General features: G+C 41.4%; 1 protein-coding gene, 1 long non-coding RNA gene and 1 other non-coding gene across 8 annotated transcripts in view; 1 reads left to right on the forward strand and 2 right to left on the reverse strand.

Moving 5' to 3' along the window:
• Nucleotides 1-527: 527 nt before the first annotated feature.
• Nucleotides 528-6574, reverse strand: LOC123797564 (uncharacterized). The gene is made up of 4 exons (XR_006780978.2): nucleotides 6447-6574; nucleotides 6247-6342; nucleotides 5505-5704; nucleotides 528-1115 (listed from the first exon to the last, which is right to left on the reverse strand). It is a non-coding gene; the product is annotated as an uncharacterized LOC123797564 (long non-coding RNA).
• Nucleotides 6500-6571, reverse strand: TRNAE-CUC (transfer RNA glutamic acid (anticodon CUC)). The gene has a single exon. It is a non-coding gene; the product is annotated as a tRNA-Glu (tRNA).
• A 111-nt stretch (nucleotides 6575-6685) lies between the features above and the next one.
• NCOA7 (nuclear receptor coactivator 7) overlaps nucleotides 6686-16952 on the forward strand; it is a 154657-nt gene continuing 144390 nt past the window's right edge. For 2 of the 6 annotated variants that reach the window (XM_087865462.1, XM_087865463.1), the window contains exon 1: nucleotides 16099-16637. The gene's annotated coding sequence lies outside the window, so the exon portion shown is untranslated. Of the gene's footprint in view, nucleotides 6824-6974; nucleotides 7625-15749; nucleotides 15932-16098; nucleotides 16638-16952 lie in introns of those variants that run through there. The other 4 variants (XM_045805605.2, XM_045805609.2, XM_045805603.2 and 1 more) reach the window with 4 other exon arrangements.

Genomic DNA, 16952 nt, shown 5'->3' on the forward strand with positions numbered 1-16952 from the left:
TGGTTTGCTTAATAATAGTGCAACTTCCCAGCCGTATCCAGGATAGTGCATGTTTAATTCATTGAATCAAGTCTATTAAGCAGTTTTGTTAGTCTTAAGATGTGGGACCTCATTAAAATTCCTGGTACTTACTCAACAGATCACTTATAAATAATTTGAAATCCATATTTATGATTCTAGTAAATTTATCTCTGTTTTACTCAATATATATGTAATTTTTAAAAATCTCAACTCTCAAGGAATATATTAGTATAATGACCAAAAAGGACAAGTTCTGAAATCAGACAGATCAAGATACATCTTGAGATGCATTAACTGTGTGAGTTTGGAATAAATTACTGAACCTGTGTAAGCTTTGTTTTTTAATTAGTAAAATAGGATTAAAAACAACAACACCTATCTCAGAAGAATTTTCTGAGGATTAAGTGAGATAATGTTCATAATATCTGGTACATAGTAATTACACTATCAACAAATGGTGGTGTAGCTTATCCAAATTTAGTTTATTGAAAATGTCTTAAGATCCAAAATAAGTCTCATTCAGTCCCATTCACACACCTTTATTCAAATACATATGAAGGTACTTCCCCAACACCTGTTCTCTTTACATTACAGGATTTGCCTGCACATTTTGCTTTATATAAATAAATTTGCAGATTTCCAAAATTTCAGAGTTAGAAGAACACAACCCAGACCAGTGCTTCATTTTATAGATGACGAAAACTGAGGCCCAACCAAATTAGATCATCTTTCCCACGGTCATGTGACCCAGATCTCCTGATTTCTAATACATGGTTCTTTCTGAGACATGACTATAAACATTTTCTTTCATACCTTATAGAGTTCAGATGCCAAAGCTTTTTATTTTGTTGTGGATGAGCTGAATAGGTCTATTCGCTGGTTAAGAAATCATGCTTTATGTTTCCTGTCCTCAAAAGCAATGGTTTTTAGGGGCGCCTGGGTGGCTCAGTCGTTAAGCGTCTGCCTTCGGCTCAGGGTGTGATCCTGGAGTTCTGGAATCGAGCCCTACATCAGGCTCCTCTGCTGGGAGCCTGCTTCTTTCTCTCCCACTCCTCCTGCTCGTGTTCCCTCTCTCAATGGCTCTCTCTCTCTCTCTGTCAAATGAATAAATAAAATCTTAAAAAAAAAAATTAAAAAAAAAACAAAAGCAATGGTTTTTAGACTGATTTAAAATAAATACAATGGAGTCATGTCTCTTTAGAAGAAAAATCTTGAATCTAATGAATATGGCTGAGATTGGAATTATATTACTGCCTTTAAATGATGTTCTTCACCATCAAAAAGCAAATCACACATGCATAGGTGAACAGAATTGTCACTAAGCACCTAAGCACCTAAGACAGAATCTTTCCTAGACACTGATAAAGCTGCGGATTTACCAGTGACAGGGCACGGGCTCTAGGCCGCTGCTGCATCCACCCTCCTCTGTGGCTCTCCAGTGCTCTCAGTACGAAGACAAAATCCTTAACCTCAGGCTAAGAGCCATGCAAGATCTGTCTCCTGCCCACTTCTTAGGCCTCTCCTCACCTTTCTCTACCACTTCTGACTTTCCATCCAGCCATCCTGGCTTTCTTTCAGAGCCCGGTAATCTCCTTGCTCTCTCCTGCTACCAGCATTTGCCTATGTTCCTTCTACTTAGAATGTTCTTTTCTCACCTTTTTACCTAGGTAACTCATCTTCGTTTTTCAGATCTCAACAGATGGATCCGCCTGCTGACATCTCCAACTGATTCAAAACCTTAGTGTGGAATCGCATACTTCTCCTTACAGAATCTGTCAGTTACAATTTACATTTGTAATGATATGATTAGTACCAATCTCTACCACTATGCGAAAAGCAAATGATAGTGACTATGTTTTTGCTCATAAGTCTCCAGGGCCTCTTTGACTTACATCTGGTACAGAAAGAAACCTCAATAAATATTTGCAGACGTTGGTTAAATGAATGACTATACGAGTGCATGACTCAATGAGGAATGAATAAATGAATGTCACAAGCTGGACCTGCATACTTGTTGCGTTGGATTTATTTGAATTGCTTCCCTCAAACTTTAATTTGACAACACAGAACGTATGCAAGTAAAATCAAGCACAATTGATTAAATGAGAAGAAAGAAGGTAAAAGAATAAAAAAATCTCCTCTGCTGCTCTCTCTGAATACAATAAATTCTAGATTTTAACTATACTCAACATTTCCAAGGCAAGCATGGGTTAGTTGGATTAAATGTATCCAAATGAGACATATGAGTCTATGATGCCACCTTGTGGTTTATTTTGGCATTTATCACTTTCAAAATGCCTGGAACTTCTCTACTTTAGAAAAGCCGCCTTATAAACTATGGCTACCGAGAGGAGTGAGATTTTGCTCAACCAAATATTGCTGGCATGCCATCATCCCAAAGAGTTTGCCCAAACATATCATTCATTCCTTTTTGTTTTTTAATTAAATATCGAACTGGTGGAGAAAAATAGTATAATACGTTGTAAATAATCAAATGAGAATTCACAACTGCGTACACCCAGGCTAGCATTACCAGTACTTCAAAATACAACTGCATGTTTCTTGCCAAATCCTTCCTCTCTCTTTTCTGTTAACCAGGAATAACCACTCTCTTGCTTTTCTTTATAGTTCGCCATCTGTGAATATATTTACCACTGAACGATATTTTTAATTTAATGTTTTAAAACTTCAAATAAAATGGAATCATTCTGTATTCGATTTGCTGTTAAATCATATCTTTCTGGATTCTTAATGTTGATTAAGAGGAGTTGTAATCCATTTATTTTCACTACCCCGCAGCACTTCATTGCATGAATAAACCACAATGTATTTAGCCACTCCACTCTTGATGGCCATTTAGGCTGCTTCCAGTTTGGGTCTATTATGATGGTGCTGCAGTAAACATTCTATGCATCTCCCGGTGCACCTGTGCAGGGATTTCCCAGGGGGTGAATTGCTGGGTATGGGAAACTCCAACTTTACTGAATAACACCAAATTGTTTTCCCAAGTTATTTTATTGCGCCAATTTACACTTCCGCCATTCGCACGTGAGAGGGCCATTGTTCTACATCCCTTGTCAACACATGATATTAGATTTTTTTTCTCATTTTTGCCACTTTGATGGGTGTAAACAGAATCTTTTAAGTTTTAATTTGCATTTCCTTTTTTTTTTTTTTTAAGATTTTATTTATTTATTTGACAGAGATAGAGACAGCCAGCGAGAGAGGGAACACAAGCAGGGGGAGTGGGAGAGGAAGAAGCAGGCTCATAGCAGAGGAGCCTGACATGGGGCTCGATCCCAGAACGCCAGGATCACGCCCTGAGCCGAAGGCAGACGCTTAACCGCTGTGCCACCCAGGCGCCCCTAATTTGCATTTCCTAATTACAAAAGAAGTTGATACTCTTTTTGAAAAATGTACTGGTCACATATTTCTTCGGAGATGTGCCAGTTCCAGTCTTGCCTCATTCTTTCATTTATCTGCTCAAGAGTCATTTGAATTGCTCCTATGTGCCAATTACCGACATAGCCTAGAGGATACAAAGAGGAAGGTGATATGGACTTTGCCCTCACGGAACTCTTGCTTACTCTCACGTTCGTGCCTTCAGGCATCATACTAACTATCAAGACCAAAAAACAGCAACAATTTTTGGCCACCAATGATATGATTATCACTTTGCAAGGCAGAAGAAGTATATTTTAGGAACTCTGAATTAAAAAAAAAACATAACTTACACAAAACTATAGCAAGTTATATAAAATACTATACATTATGTAGCATATATTATAGAAATTCAGAGGGTGTAATAAGCTGGTAAAAAGCTAATCAAGAAGGTCCGTGGTTTAAATTTAAATTGCTTTCCTTTTTATGTAACGTAAACATATTATTTTTCTATAGCCTACCTATTAAAGGAAGAAGATAAAAAAAACAAGAATCATTTTTACGTCAGTAAAATAATAATGATCAAGTAGAGATGTGGTAAAAATGATTTTTAAATAAATAAAAATCATACTGAAGGAAAAAAAAAACACCATCACAAATCAACATGCTTATCCATAAATGCAAGTACACTGTGTTTGCTGTTGAATTTATTTCTTAACTAAAAGTTTTCTGGGGTGCCTAGTGGTGCAGTTGGTTAAGCATCCGACTCTTGGTTGCAGCTCAGGTCATGATCTCAGGGTTTCGAGATGGAGCCCGGTGTCCTGCTCCGCACTCAGCAGGGAGTCTGCTTGAGATTCTCTCTCCCTCCCGTTTTGCCCCACACGCTCTTGCTGTCTGTCTCTCTCTCTAAACTAACTAAATAAATAAACAAATAAATAAATAATAGTTTTCCACATATTTCTATGGAATCTGGTAACCCCAGAAACTATTGACTTGCACTAAACTTGTCATGCATAGAATTCAATTATACCTTTAAAAGAGAACCTGAGATGTCATACAATTCCACTTTGCTTCTAGGCAACACTCCCCATGAGCCATCCTATTTGTAAGGACAGCTCTAAAGAAGATGCCAACGCACCACCAGAAAATTGGTTGTAGTGTGGGGAGTGTTAAAGAATATCAGATTCGGGTTGGGCAAGTCAGGTTGGAATCCTGGTTCCCCCACATACTTGTGTGACTTCAAATAGGTTATATAAACTTTCTGAGTCTATGTTTCCTCAACTACAAAACAAGGATAATTGTTGTACGAACTGATTTGATTATTGTAGATAAAGTGCTTAGTTCAGTGCTCAGAATCTGAAAGAACTCATTAGGTTGTAGACATTATTCAGATTGACTCAGAATAATTCTCTTTCCACTCTTTTCAGTGGAAATATAGAGCTGTGGTTCATACAAAAATAGAATTATGAGGGCAGAACACGTATATGATTGTTTTCAAGTGAAGTCTTAGCAATCTACTTCTTTATTTAATTGAGTAATCCATTAATTCAGCACCAACCATATGTCAAGCCCTGTATTAGATGCTGGTGAAAGTCCTTCCCTTCCTTCCTCCCCACCCTTGGTTCCTCTCAGCCATCTTAATATTCAATTATGTATCACCCTAACCCTGGATATATGATGATTTTGTGTTTAAAATGAAATAATTTGACTAGTTCAGAAAAATGTTTTTGGTATGCAGCAAATATCCTTTGCTTTCATCTGAGCAGGTTAAATACTTTCTATTCCTTCACCTTTAAGGAACCTCCTCATATGTGGAATATTTCTGGCAACAGTCTTTCGGCATCTCCCCCTTTTTCATAAGGACGGAACTGAGCACAATATTCTGGCTCTACAAAGCGGCAACTTTGCGCTGTGTGTAGGTAATGTGATACAGTACTGCTGTGTCTAAGTGACAATATTATTTAGGAAAAGTGTACTTATTTGACTAAAAATAGCAATAGTATAGGTGAAACACAATGAGGATGACACCAAGACTAAATAAAATAAAACTCCATTAAAAAATTAACCAAACGAGAAATATCCTTTATGCTATTAATACGTACACTGCAATTTCTAGGCTTTTTCTTCTTTGGCTTCTTTGACTCTGGCTTGTACTGACTCTTCTCCTTCAGACTTTCTTTGTCCTCCTCTAGTAGAAGTCAAGCCGGCAAACCTTGCCTCTTTACGGGGCACTCAATCTCTAGGGAAGCATTTCTACTCTTGGACTTTCAGTTCTCACTTCAAAGCAGAATCTCCTCCGAATCTATCATTATTAATCAAAAATTTCACTCCACATGTACAGGACAAGTTCACTCACATGATCTCTTCAAACCAGATCTTAATGTAACACAGCTTCCTGCTTTTCCACGCTCCCAATCAGCACCCTTTCCAAATTAATAGGCCACATTCAAAACCTTAATCATGTTCTCCTTTGACTTTCTACACAACTGCGATAGGCAGTTTTATATGCCCGTTCAGCTGGGGGCCAACGCTCTCCTCGCTCCACTTCCGCACATTTCTGCCGTAATTATGTACAGAGGACCTGGTCGGCCCAGGGTAGGGGTGTCTGCTCTATCTTCTGTACTTGCTTCTCCTTCCACAATGCTCTTGCACCCTAGCTTCTTTAAGAAGACATGAACTGAAAGAGGAAGTGTCCCCCATTTCCCCACTCGCCACTCTCCTGACTGTCTTTCCTCTTCACACACCTTCTTCTCCATCCAGGCCTCCCCCGCATGTCTCACAGGACCTCCACCTTTCACTATTTCCTTCCAACTCTCCAGTCCCTATTTGGGTAAAGCGTCTTACCAGTGCTCCAGCAAGTGGGACCCAATGTTTACATTCTCTTCTGTGCCAACAACCCGCAGGTGCTTTGAAGAACAGGGAAATAACCTGATGCTGTACCTGGGTGGAAAAGAAGGAGTATTTTAAATCTTAGATTTAATAAAATTTAAAAAACGAATTCAACTTTTATGATCGAATAAAACAAATACGATTTTAAAACAGACCCAAAAAAAAGGTAAGAACTCAAGATTTTTCGGTGAGAGTGCCAAAAGAGTTTTTCCCTGACCGGGAATCGAACCCGGGCCGCGGCGGTGAGAGCGCCGAATCCTAACCACTAGACCACCAGGGAAGCTGAAAACCAGCCTCCGTGAAGCCTATTTGCCACGTTAAAAAAAATCTCTACGTAAACCTGACCAGTAGAAAGAGAGCTTGTTAGCTCTAAGCCCCACCCACTTCGGTCCTGTTTTGAGTCGCAGTCTCCAAAACTGAGGGAAAATTTGGGTGCTCCCAGGCCAGCACGAGATGGCTCCTGGAGGGGGAAAGACCTGGACCCTCCAGATCCAATCCTCTTTCGAATGCCCTGCTAGAAAAGACTAATTACGTAATTCATTCTAATTATGTAACATAAATGTCTATACCCATACAAATGTTGGAGTACTGTCCGAAACTTGTCATTTGCTTTATTTTTTAATCATGTAGCCGCTCTTTCTGAATCTAACCTCTGTCTCTTTCTGCCTTTCCCTCTCACATAGATGTTAAGTCCCACTAAACCTGTACTAAATCTAAAATCGATAGTCAGCGGCGGAGAGCATTTCACATTGTAGGGCTGGGTGTGACACCGCCACGTCCCTGGCACACGGCGCCGGCTCTCTGACTGTGGGTGATGAAGGGCCCCGCGGCCTCTCACGACGCGATTATGTATCTATCGTGATGATCAGCTACTTATTGAGCCAGGCTACGGAAGCAGAGAGTTGCGGGGGACGTGCCTAGTGAAGCACTTCGGAAGGCATCTGCACTCGGATCCGAGGAAACCCTTCAAAGCCACTGCGTTTCCATTATCCTCATATTTTTTAAGCGTTGTTAACCGGGCAATTGCTTCACCTCTCCGCGTTCTGTGCGAGACACGGCCAGGAAATGATGCAATTATCAGAGGAATCAAGAAACCTTACGGCCCAGCCTCAATTCAGAAACCCGCGTGATAAATAGGAGCAGAAGGCAACAGGATGTAACTCCGCTTTGAAGTGCCAACCGTTCCAGTTGAACGAATGTAACCCAAGAGACCCAGCTCCGCTGCAAGATGGAAGGAGGCTTAAGTAAAACAGATATAAATTCGTAATGAACTTGCTCACAACCCCCGGCGCCACTGTGAGTTCCAGCGGCCATCCACCACCGGAGAATTTGGGTGAGCCTTCTTGTTTTCGACAACTCAGATTGTTTAGATTATTGGTAACATTTGTCTAAAATAGTTTTAATAATATGCAGGCAGGAATATTAAACGGCTTTTCAAAGACTGATAAAGATGGAAAAATCACAAGAAATTCCTAAACTTAATTATATTTTAGATGGGACACACACTTCTTTCCTCTATCAAGCAATTCTTAGGAAATCAGGTTCAGTAGGTGGAGCTCTTTCCTCTGCGCTGCGGGTTACCACAGCTTAGTAGCAAAGGATCTGGTTTTGAATACAAAGACAAAGCAGATATTATTTTTAGAATAATTTTAATTTAAGTTTTAATAGGCTTAGTGACAGTATGCTACAAAAGGACAGAAAGGTACAGTGAACACCACCATCCCTTTCTTTTCCCCAGTCACTAATTTCTCCCTCCCAGAGGTAACCAGTGTTGTTTCTTCTGTATCCTAGAAACAGTCTATGCACAAACTAATATGTTTCTCTTTTTTTCCAGCTTTTTATCTTGAAAAATTCCAAACCTACAGAAAATTGCAAGTGTAGGAAAATGAACACACATATACCCTTCATCTGTGCTGTCCAATTTAGTAAGACCAGCCCCTGTGACTATTGTGCGTTGAAATGCAGCTAGCATAAACTTAGATGTTCTACAAGTGATAACTGCCTACTGGATTTTTAAGCCGTAATATAGAAAAAAAAAGTAAAATATCTCAATAATTTTTACACTGAGTACATTTTTAAATTAGAAATATATTGGGTTGGGGCGCCTGGGTGGCTCTGTCGGTGGAGCATGGGACTCTTGATTTCAGCTGAGTTCATGATCTCAGGGTGGTGAGATCCAGCCCCTTGTCCTGCTCCACACTAGGCGTGGAGTCAGCTTGGGATTCTCTCTCTCTCCCTCTGCCCCTCACACCTCTCAGGTGCATGCTCTCTCTCTCTCTCTCTCTCTAAATAAAAAAATTTATTAAAGAAATATATTGGACTAAAATACTAAAATTTATTTCACTTTCTTTTCACTTTTAAGGTATCTACTAGACTATTTAAAATTATATATGTGCCTTGCACTATATTTCTATTTTACAATACTGATCTAGATTCACCAGTTGTTAATATTTTGCCATATTTGCTTTCTCTTCATCTTTCTTCTGAAGCATTTTGGGTAAATTGCAGACATCATAATACTTCACTTTCAAATACTTTATCCTATATTTCCTAAGAAAAAGCAAAACGTAGAAAATAAAAATTTAATACAATATTATTATTTATTATACAGCTAAAAATCAAATGTTTCAATTATCATAGTAACACTTCTTACACTTTTTCTTTTTACCCAGGATCCACTCAAGGATTATACAAAGCATTTAGCTGTCATGTTTCTGTAGTATCTTTCCTTTATTCTGGAACAATTTCCCAATTTTTTTTAACAATATTGATCTTTTTGAATAGTGAAGACAGTTGTTTCAGAACTGAATTTATCAATTCAGATAAATATCTCTTTTGACAAGAAAAGAACCTTAAGTGATGTGTCCTTCTCAGTGCATTACATCAGAATGTGCATAATGCTGATGTATCACGTTATCTCTCATGGTCAATGTTGTAGGCAGAATAATGGCCCCCATGGGGATGTCCCTGTCCTAATCTCCAGAACACATGAATATGTTACTTCACATAGAAATAGGAACTTTGCAGATACAATGAAGGATTTTGAGACACAGGAAATTATCCTGTAGATTATCTGAGTGGGCCCAAAATTATCACAAGGGTCTTTATAAGTGAAGGAGAGAGGTAGGAGAGTTAGTGTCCCAGTGATGGGATCTGAGGAAAACCCAACCTACATTTGCTGGCTGTGAAGGAGGAGGAAGGGGACCCTGAGCTGAGGAATGCAGGTGGCCTTGAAGCTGAAAAAGGCAAGGAAACTGATTCTTCCCTAGATTCTCCAGAAAGAAAATAGCCCTGCCAACACCTAGATTTTAGCCTAGTGAGACCCAGTGTCAGAATTCTGGATTATAGAACTGTAAGGTAACAAATTCGTGTTGTCTTAAGCCAATAAGTTTGTGCTAAGTTTTTACAGCAGTTATAGGAAACATACAGTCAATTTGAGCATTTGGTTAAGGTGTCCACCATACTTTGAGAATGTGTGAATCTTCTGTTCCTCAGCAAACTTTCACTCATGGACAATCTTTGCTTGAATTAGTTGTTACCATGGTGATTGCAAAATGGTGTTATTTTAATTTTATCATTCTCATGTAAACAACTTCCCGTTCTCTCCTTTCTCTTTTTATTCTCTATTTAATTTTTAAATATCAGTTTGGGCTCATACTCTTTTTCTGTTTTTATTCAATGTGTTATAATCCGTCACTGTCATTTTTCTTAATTGTCCCAAATTTGGCCAGAGGAGTCCTTTTAAGTTGGCCCCTGTATCCTTTTGATATGTCACCCTAATTTTTGAACACTTCTTTACCTCTGTCACCGGATGGTCCAGGCACACCCTGTACTTTATAGATTGACTTAGAGAGAATTAGGATCTTTATGCATAGATCTTTTCTTTTCTAAATATTTTGTTTTATTTTTACACAAAGAGGGACATACTCTACATATTTTTTCTAACTTTTTAAAATTAATGTCTTTTAAAGGATGTCCATGCTTTACATAAAAAGTTTTCTCATTACTTTTGATAACTGCATAGTACTCCACTACTTAGATATTTTATTAAAGCAGTTTCATATTAGTCGTTTAGATTATTTCCAATCTTTTGCTTTTACCAGAGTGCTAATATGAATAACTTGGCCCAACATAATTTAGCATTTAGTTTTTACAAACTTGCTTCAAAATGACTCAACTTATAGAGTGCCAATTTCTGATTTGAAAATGTTGTTATATATTGGAAGAAAATACATTGCATCTAATTCAAATTCACTTATAATTTATTGACAGTTTTATTTTTCAATTTGATTTCAGTCTGACTCAGCTATTCTTCTGTTCATTAATTTGTTCATTTGTTAAACAAATAATTATTGACTAATATATGTCAGGGACTGTATTAGGCACCAAAGACATCAAGATGAACAAAATGGGATTCTTGACCCTGAAGTTTAGTCTGGTGGGGTGCAAGTAAATACGGAATTACAGTAGAGTAGTGAACATTAAGAGGCATGTAGGACTATACTTTAATAAATTTATTTAATAGATTAAAAGTGTGCCACTCATCATGCATACTTTACTGATGGGAATGTAAAATGGCACAGCTACTCTGGAAAATAATTTGGCAGTTTCTTATAAAACTAAACATGCACTTACCATATGACCCCTCACTTGTACTCCTGGGAACTTATCCCAGAGAAATGAAAACTTATGTTCACACAAAATCTGTCCACAAATGTTTATAGCAGCTTTTTTGTAATAGCCCCAAACAGGAAACCACAGCAGTGTCCTTCAGTGGGTAAATGGTTAAACCGTGGTACATCTGTACCATGTAACACTTATCAAAAAAGGGAGCAAACCATTGATGCACATAACAACTTGGATGGATCCCAGGGGAATTATGAAAAAGCCAATCCAAAAGGTTACATACAGTATGATTCCTTTTATAAATAGTTTTTTAAATTATAGAGATGAGAAGGGATTAGTGATTTGCAGCAATTGGAGATGTGGTGGGGAGGAAAATGGATGCAACTATAAGGGGCAGGTCATGGGAGCTTTGTGGTAATAGAACAGTCCTGTGTCTTATTGTGGTGGCCGAATAATCTGTACAGGGGCGCCTGGGTGACAGAGTGGTTAAGCGTCTGCCTTCAGCTCAGGGTGTGATCCCGGCATTATGGGATCAAGCCCCACATCAGGCTCCTCTGCTATAAGCCTGCTTCTTCTTCTCCCACTCCCCCTGCTTGTGTTCTCTCTCTCGCTGGCTGTCTCTCTCTGTTGAATAAATGAATAAAATCTTCAAAAAAAAAAAAAGAATAATCTGTACAGGTGATAAAATTGCATAGGACACACAAACACTCACAAAGGAGTGTATGTAAAACTGATGAACTATAAATAAGCTTGAAAGATCATACCATGTCATTTTTCTGGTTTCGATATTGTACTGGAGTTACCCAGGATGCTACCATTGAGGGACAACTGGGGCAGTGGGGGTTGAGGGGGGAACCTGGGACTTCCTTATATGTTTTTTTGCAACTTTTTGTAAATCTATAATTATTTCCTTTGAAAAAAACCCTTTCCAGCTGATCGCACTGTAAATTTCTTTCATCTAATAAATCTAAGTAACAACTACCAGTTCAGTTTAGGGGTTCATTTCAGAATTTTAAATTATACCTTAGCTACAATGTCTTTGTACCAGCTTATTTGACTAAGTTTTCCAGAAAATGTAAAAAATACGTAATGAATTCTCAAGCTACTGAACAGATTTTTCAGCAGAAATAAGACAGCAGAAACTCTCCAAGAGCAGATAACTTCTTAATGAACTGTGAATAAAAGAAAAGGGCAAACTTATTGGGCTTGATCTAAATAATCAGCCGTTAGTTCTCCGTGCTGATGGGCACCCAGACAGCAATCCATTTCTATAGATGTCAGTGTTTCTTTCTCAGTACACTCTGGCAGCCTCCTCCTTCCTAATGACAAGGAGATTTCTACCTCCTCCTTAGACTTTATAAATAACTGAGAGAAGCACTGAGCCTAGGCCCATCCACAAAGACCTATTTACATTTTTCTCAAAATTCAAGGGATATCTATGGTGTGATGGACCAACAATAGCAGCTGTAAAAATGAACCACTGCCTTCAACCACTGCCGTTCACTATTAAATAGTGAACTCAATTCTGTCCCTTTAGGTCCAAGATGGCTACCCACAGACTTCCACAGATGTCATTAGCATTTACCTCTTGTGTCTCAACTGACCTAAGTCAGGTGTGTGCAAGGAGGTGTTTCTGTGCCAGGAAGGGAAGGGTAGGTTTAACCACTAAAGGGTGAACTTTCTTGGTGCCAGTAGACTAAACTCATCACCCAATAACAAATCTCCTCTCCAACACCTTTATGGAGAAAACTTCCAAATGAGTTTCGGGTGTTTCAGTGGTTGTGAGCTCATTGCTTATCCAAGGAGACTTCCATTCTGGCAAAGTATTAGAGCAGTATTTGCTGATGTTCCTGAAATTTTAGTTCAAGGAAAAGTGACCAGTGAGTGTTGTGCTTAAAAACAGACACACTAGGGGTACCTCGGTAGCTCAGTTGGTTGAGCACCTGACTCTTGATGTTGCTGAGGTCATGTTATCAGGGTCATAATATCAAGCCCCCACGTTGGGCTCAGCATGGATTCAGCTTAAGATTCTCTCCCTCTCCCCCTTTTCCTCCCCCACTCCCCTCTGTGGGCATACCCTCTCCCTCCCTAAAAAGACACACTAGCCACACTTCTTCATTACAAAATTATCTTTTTCTTGTTTTGTTTTTCCTTTTTGTTTTTTATTTAAATTCAGTTAATTAACATATGATGTATTATTTGTTTCAGGGGTGTAGGTCTGTGATTCATCAGTCTTATATAATACCCAGTGCTCATTACAACACATACCCTTCCCAATGTCCATCACCCAGTTACCACATTCCTCTACCCCTCTCCCTACAAAATTATCTTTAGATAGATATGTAAGAAAAATACTGCACACATTTGCAATAACAGTTGCTATCATTTGGTTATGTTTCCCAAAGCCTCAGCAGACTCTGGGCTGTGGCAGGGCTCGATCTCACAACACTGGGATCATGACCTGAGGTGAGATCAAGAATCAGAGGCTTGGGGCGCCTGGGTGGCACAGTGGTTAAGCGTCTGCCTTCGGCTCAGGGCGTGATCCTGGCGTTATGGGATTGAGCCCCACATCAGGCTCCTCCACTATGAGCCTGCTTCTTCCTCTCCCACTCCCCCTGCTGTGTTCCCTCTCTCGCTGGCTGTCTCTATCTCTGTTAAATAAATAAATAAAATCTTAAAAAAAAAAAAAAAGAATCGGAGGCTTAACTGACTGACCCACTCAGGCACCCAAAGGATACAACTTTTAAGAAAGAAAACCTTTACTATATTAATGTATAAGAGTAATAGCTAACTTTTCTTGAAGGTCATATTCTAAGTCTAAGCATCATCCATGGATTTTGTCTAAGCATCATTCATGGATTACCTCATTTAATCCTTATATCCATCCTATAAAGTTGATACTATTTTCATCCCTCTTTTACAGATAAAGCAACAGCGGTTAAGCAACATATCCTAGGTCAGCACAGGTAGAGCTGTAATCTGAGGTCAGAGCCTGAATTCTTAGACGTTGCCATATTCTTAAAAAGTACACGTTCTAATGAGGTTCAATCTTCATTTCCCAAATTATTTTTATAAGATGTACTTCATCTTATCTCCCAATTAAAATTTCACCTTCTATTTAGAGTGGAGCTGTCCAGAATAATTTTTTTGTAATAACGGAAATGATCTATTCTGTATAAAAGAGTAGTCACTAGCCCTGTGTGGCTCTTCAGCACTTGAAGTGTGGCTAGTGAAATGAAAAAGTACATTTTTAATTTAAATTTAAGTGACCCTATGTGGCTGATGTTGGACAGCATATATCTACTAGAGGATAAGGAAATGATTTTATTTCTTCTGATTTCTCCAGGAAGACAAGGCTTGGGCAAATCAATAAATGCTGAATTAATGAGAAGGAACTAGTGAAGAATCTTTAAGGGGGAATTTTCTCTCCCTCTAAACTGGGGAGCAGAGATCTCTATTACACCATGACTTCCACTGTAATGCTATAATAAGCATATGATACAGTATAGTCCTAGAGGAGTTCCTGAAGATAGGAAAGAGGATCCTTAAGTTACATTCAGTGTTTTTGAAAGGCTGACAAACATTTTATAATTGATGGTTACTACTTTGTAAATACATACTCAGTTCTCTTTGTCTAATACAAAAGATCACTAGTTTCTTGACAAAACATGGGGTCTATATAAAGAAAAACAGAAGGGGTCTCTTGGTGGCAAAAGGATGGAAAGAGTCAAGGATTGCAACTCAATGAACGTTTCTACAAATGTCCTATAAACTGCATTCCAAGGCAGACTTCTTGATAAACATTGTTAGAGTAAGAAACTGCTAAATTCTCATTAAGTGACTCCATTCTGTCATGCATCATACACATACATAAACATTTCTATAATTGAGTTATTCTGAATTTGGGGCAAAGTGTCATGAATAATAATAGGTATCTTTTGAATATAAACTGGAGCTCTAAATTAGAGTCCTCGAAGTGGCCAAGTCATATGCCACTGTTCCTGACTCCTAAGCAGTTCAGCTCCTCTCAAGAAGTCTTAGCGATTTTATCAGTTTGTACTGCTATGGGACATGTCTTATCTTTGTCCATTTTTTAAAAAAATTAACCTTAGATTTCAGAATCATAAAAGCACTCATCAAGCGAGTGTGAGAATGGCTCAGTTTCTCTGGAGATCCCAAACAATGTTCTTTTGATTTGGTAAAATCAGCTCTTTGTATTTTAAGAGTCTAATTTTCCCTTGAAAATAATTTGCAAATAACACAATGCCTAAAGATGTAAACCGGAGGTCCAATTTTATTATGTTCCGTGCAGAATTGGGCAATTATTCCTTACCTTGCAAGATAGTGCAATGTGACCACTTGCAACTGAAATCCCAAAGCCACCACTGTTAAGTGCTTGGCTCCGCATTCCAGGAGAGGCTGTTCGAGCATAAGCAGCATCAACAACCCAGAGGAGGCCACTATCTAGTGTGCCTGTGTGTGTGGCCTCTGACATACCAGTGTTATCAGACTAGCTGCAGACTATGGCTTGACGGTTTTTTTCTGTGTGTAAGGGTAAACCTCAAGGCCAAATTCTCCTAGTCATCTTGCTGTGCTGGTCATGGGACCACAGCGGAAACAGCTTCCAAGAGGGGATGGGATCGCCAGCACTGCCCTGTTGCTGATGCAAATCCTCCCAACCAAGGCTCTCTCAGGTCTCTGCCAAGAGTCGGCCTGGAGAACCCAATTGCTACTTCCGTACTGCTGTATTGATTCACTTTGGCAGCATCCGGGATGCTGTACCAGGGTCGGGAGCGGGAGGGGAGGAGATGGTGGGCCCCTTTGCGAAACATAACGCCGGAAAGGACAGAAGGATGGATTTATTGTGGCCAGTGGTCCCCAAGCTGGAAGGAAACTCGAGGCTTTGAGACTCGGGGAGACGCTTTATAACTCCAGCTCAGCTCTCAAAGCCTCACTCCCCACGAAGAGTGGTGGCCACGGCGGGCCAGCTGTAGGGGATGCGGCCCGGGCCGAGGTAAGAAGACCCTCCAAGGCTCCACCGCCCGGCGTCTAGCCGCCCGGGTAGCAGTGAGCTCCCACTTGGAGGCGTCACAATGGGCCGAGGCCTGCGGAGGCCGCGCGCGCAGCTCTCCGGGGCGGAGCCGCCGGGCCGGGGCTGGGACAGTGTCAGGGCAGCGGAGGCTGCGGCAGCCGGGGGTGGCGGGGGTGCCCAGCCTTCCAGCTCGGAGGTCGCCGGGGCTGGGAGGATGCCGCAGCCCGAGTCGCCGAGCCCGGCCGCGGAGCTTCCTGGCCCCCGCCGCTGCGGAGGGGCGCAGAGCGTGGCGCGGCCCGGGCGGAGCTAGAGGCGGGCGTCTGCACCGCGTCGCGCCACCCGCAGTTCCCCGCCTCCCGCCGGGCCCGCGAGCCTGTCGCGGCCGATGCCCTGACCGCGGGCGCAGCTGCAGGGTTGGCAGGGTGCCGCGCCCGGGGAGAGGCTTGAGGAGTCCTGGCGGCGCCCGAGTCCACCAGCTCCGGACGCCAGTCCCCGGGGGCACGCGCCTCGGCGCTCCTCCCTCCCGCCCCTGCTCCTCCTCGCCGCCAGAACCTCCCCCGACCCCTCCTTCCACCCACCCTAGAGGATGCGCTCCCCCGCGCCGAGCAGCAGAGGCCACCGCTCCCAGAAATGCGTGCGCCCGATCCCCTTCTCCCGGACCCGAGGAGCCGGCGCCCCCGCCCTGTAGGTAGGTGGGTGAGGCGCGGACCAGCCCTCGCCGCCGGCCGCAGCTGATGCTGCCGCTGGGGAGAGGCGGGGGGTCGGGGCCAGGACCCGCCAAACTTGCCTCTCGCCCGGGCTCGGCAGAGCGCTCGGAGGTGTGCTAATGGCGCTGGGCGCAGCCCCTGTTAACCTGACAACCTCTTCTGGAGCTCGGAAGGCCGAGCGGTGGCGAAGGGGAGCTTGACCCTACCCCACCCGCCCCCCTCCGGGACCGGTGGGCTGCGCGCGGCGGGCGGGGGTGGGGAGGACCGGTGGGCTAGTGGCTTTTTTTGGGGGCCGG

This window comes from Ursus americanus, chromosome 11, assembly GCF_024610735.1.
Source record: "Ursus americanus isolate L20-20 chromosome 11, mUrsAme1.1.p, whole genome shotgun sequence".
NCBI lineage: Eukaryota > Metazoa > Chordata > Mammalia > Carnivora > Ursidae > Ursus > Ursus americanus.